This window comes from Phoca vitulina, unplaced genomic scaffold (assembly GCF_004348235.1).
Source record: "Phoca vitulina isolate PV1807 unplaced genomic scaffold, GSC_HSeal_1.0 scaffold8, whole genome shotgun sequence".
Lineage (NCBI taxonomy): Eukaryota > Metazoa > Chordata > Mammalia > Carnivora > Phocidae > Phoca > Phoca vitulina.
In genome coordinates, this window is record NW_022589711.1 from 76,408,686 (window position 1) to 76,412,299 (window position 3,614).

The window sequence follows — 3,614 nt, forward strand, 5'->3', positions numbered from 1 at the left end:
GGTGGCTCAATCATTAAGCATGTCTGCCTTTGGCTCAGGTCATGATCCCAGGGTCCTGGGATCGAGCCCCGCCTTGGGCTCTCTGTCCGCGGGAAGCCTGCTTCTCCCTCTCCCACTCCCCCTGCTTGTATTCCCTCTCTCGCCATGTCTCTCTCTGTCAAATAAATAAATAAAATCTTTAAAAAAAAAAACATAGAAATACCTTAGCTTTCCAAAATAGAAACCTAAGATAGGCAAAAATAAAAAAAAAAAAAATTCATTTAAATGTGGACAATAGAAAGTTGGTTGCATCTATTTGCAGAGGGTCACTCCCCTCATTCCCTGAATACTTTGGCTCTTGACTTACTGTTCCTCTCTCCAGCCCTACTAACTAGTATAATTATTAGAATTTCAATTTCCTTGCAAGCGTTCTTTCCAATAACCTTAAGCTTCTCTCCTGTAATGAATTTATTCTCCATCTTGACTTGGTTACTAATTCCCATGGATATTCCACTGATCTTCTTACTTACAACTCTATAATCTCAATTTTGAATCCCATACTGTATACCATCTTTTTGCATCTCACTGCCTATACTAACCCTAATCTTATACCTGTTGAACCCTACAGGGATTTCAATCCAACTTCTTCCATCTACCTACCTTCTCCCACCATGTGGTGCACCCTCACTCAGAACCTTATTTCCCCCCCTTACCCAACTGAAAATCCAAGTCCCATCATTATAATCATTCTCCTGTAGGTATACTCAATTCTTTTGTCTTCTTTCACAATTTGCCTAGAAATAACTGGGCCTAGTTCTGTCCAACTTTCTGCTTTCTTTGAGATGTGAACGCACAGATGAGTGTGGTTGGAGAGAAACACGTAGTCATATTGACTATTGTCCCTTTAAATTTAAAGGCCTTCATCTGAGCCCTCTTAATGTTTTTCATGAATCATACTGTATTTCCTTTGTTCATTCACTATCTTACTCCCCCCTGTAAATTCAAATCTTTTATCTAAAAGCCAAAGTCAAAAGGCTGTGGAAACTAAGAGATTTTTATATCTCATCTGATTATGAGATTTGACCTGACCTGACCAATTCATTTGGCCTCAAAACTTTACCTGAAATTGAAGTATAGCTATTTATATTTTTTATTCTAATTAGTGTGAATATTCATATATTTCCCTACAGGTATATTAATGTTTTGATTACAAGGTGTTACTTAAGACTTTAGGGGCTTTTCCTAATACATAAAGTATATATCACAGTATTACCTGTCTATAATCTGAAAAATATTATTTTATATGTTATTTTATAACATATCTGGCTACAAAGGTCTTGGGTAAGAACTATGGATCTTGTATTTGTTTCCACAATACATTCTATCTCTATGAAGGAAATCATGACTATATCTAAGATCTGTATCCCTCTTGTATAGTATAAGGGCAAATATAAATTAAAAATAAGAGGCTTAATTCTCCTTGTTAAAAATAAGGGAAGGGGTGCCTGGGTGGCTCAGTCATTAAGCGTCTGCCTTCGGCTCAGGTCATGATCCCAGGGTCCTGGAATCGAGCCCCGCATCGGGCTCCCTGCTCGGCGGGAAGCCTGCTTCTCCCTCTCCCACTCCTCCTGCTTGTGTTCCCTCTCTCACTGTGTCTCTCTCTGTCAAATAAATAAATAAAATCTTAAAAAAAATAAATAAATAAGGGAAGAAACCTCCCTCCCCCCACCTCCCACATTTTCTTACAAGGCTTACTTTAGAACACTTTTCTCGTTGTCTCTTTAAAATGCACATAAGTCTTTTTAAAAGCTAAATAAGCCAATTGTCAGCTATATGACACAACAATGTCTTTCTCAAGGACCTGGGAGCCATCTCTTTGAAATGCCATCATCAAGTAAAATAGCATCCCTATCTCCCAGTTTCTGTTGGAGGGTAGAAGCCTTAAGTCAGTGGGTACCTCATGCTAAGTTGCCAAAGCACCTCTTGTCATAAAAATATTACAGTTTATTTTTCCTTTGGAAAAAAACAATTAGCAAACACAGATGGCCACCTCAGTTATCAGGTGAGTCTAGGAAGAAAGATGTGTGACAAATGGTGCCGTCAAGTCCTCTTATTTAAGGACTAGTTACCGATTATTATGAGAACATGTATGCCATAGGGTTCTATCTGCTTGGCAATATAAAAGGGTAAGATTTCTTTCTGGTTTAAAGCCTATTCTATAATAAAGCTGTTTTCTTTCTCTTCTACTTTTGTGGAAAGGTTTTCTGGGGGGGCCAAAGATTTTGTGTTTAATGATATTCCCCAACAGTAACTCCATCTAACTTGCTTATTCAAAGACACACCCTCAGAAATTCTTCCCTCTCTTTCATGCATTTTAAAACATTTTTCCTTAATTGAGCTTTCTCATTAGCTGGAATTTCTTCCATCCTGACCTTACACCTCCTTCAAAAATGATCTATCTTTCTACTGTTATCTTTTTTCAAAATCAGTCAAGCTCCTCCTGTATGGCATTTCTAGTTGACACTCTAATTAGGCTTTTATATCCACATATAGAGAAATATCCATATTTACAGAAATGTCCATTCAAATATAAAGTGTACATGTATAAAGTGTTTCAGAATCACTAACTGATACCATACTTACATGGAAATCCATGAACTGAAATTCAATATCTTAATAGTGGTTTTAGTTTAAATATACAGTGAAGCATACACATATTATTTGTACAATTTGATGAGTTTTGACAAATGCATACTCTTGTGTAACCAGACCCTATTAAGATAGAGAATATAACCGTAATCTCCGAAAGTTCCCTCATTCTCTTCCCAGTCAACACTCTTATACCCAAGGCAACCACTTTGCTACTTTTTATCATATTAGTTGCCATATATTAGATATATAAAATATGACACTTTTTTATGGCCATATATTTTCATTTCTCTTGGATAAATACCCAGGAGTAGAATCCTTATGCCATGGAACAGCTGTGTATTTGTCTTTATAATACATTGCCAAAGCACTTTCCATTGTGCTGTATCATTTTACACACCCACCACATAAGAGTTCTAATTACTCTTCTTACTTAGTAGCATTTGGTGTCTACATTTAAATTTCAGCCGAACTTTTAGTTCTGTAGGGCAATTTTATCATGATTTTAACCTGATTTTCCTTAATGACAAATGCTCGTTTTCTTATTTGGTTTTCTTTCTCTCTCTCTTTATTTTTACTCCCATTTTATATCTCCCTTTGTAAAGTATCCAAGAGTTTTGCTCATTTTTTTCTAATATGGAATGCTCGACGAATTTGCATATCATCCTTGCACAGAGGCCATGCTAATCTTCTCTATAGTGTTCCAATTTTAATATATGTGCTTGCGAAGTGGGCACTTGGTCTTTTTTTTTTTTTTTTTTTTTAAGATTTTATCTATTTATTTTAGAGACAGAGAGAAATAGAGAGACTGAGCAATGGGAGGAGGAGGGAGAGGGACAAGCAGACTCTGCATTGAGCGCAGAGCCCCACAGGGGCTTGATCCCACAACCCTGAGAGCATGACCTGAGCGAAATCAAGATTCAGATGCTAAACCATTTAACCAACTGAGCCTCTCAGGAGCCCAGGTACTTGCTCTTTTTTATTTA

At 36.9% G+C, this 3,614-nt stretch overlaps 1 non-coding gene across 1 annotated transcript; it reads right to left on the reverse strand.

Moving 5' to 3' along the window:
- Positions 1-3,258: 3,258 nt before the first annotated feature.
- Positions 3,259-3,365, reverse strand: LOC116634161. Its single transcript, XR_004299874.1, has one exon. It is a non-coding gene; the product is annotated as a U6 spliceosomal RNA (small nuclear RNA).
- Between the last annotated feature and the right edge of the window lie 249 nt (positions 3,366-3,614).